Genomic DNA, 279 nt, shown 5'->3' on the forward strand with positions numbered 1-279 from the left:
TATGAAAATTCAGAAGCCATATAATAAAAGGTTGTTAAGTGTGGCTACATAAAACATAATTTCCTTTGTTACACAATACACAAAAATGATTTCAAAATGGATTTAAAGAACTAAATATAAGAACCTGAAACATGGGAGTACATCTCTTTGACCTTGGGTTAGGCAAAGCCTTCTTAGAAATAACATCAAAGACCTAAGGAACAGCTACAAGAATGTGTGTGTGTGTGTGTGTGTGTGTGTGTGTAATTGAACATCATCAAAGGTAAAAAAAAAAATAAC

This window comes from Bison bison, unplaced genomic scaffold (assembly GCF_000754665.1).
Source record: "Bison bison bison isolate TAMUID 2011002044 unplaced genomic scaffold, Bison_UMD1.0 scf7180017835053, whole genome shotgun sequence".
Taxonomy (NCBI): domain Eukaryota; kingdom Metazoa; phylum Chordata; class Mammalia; order Artiodactyla; family Bovidae; genus Bison; species Bison bison.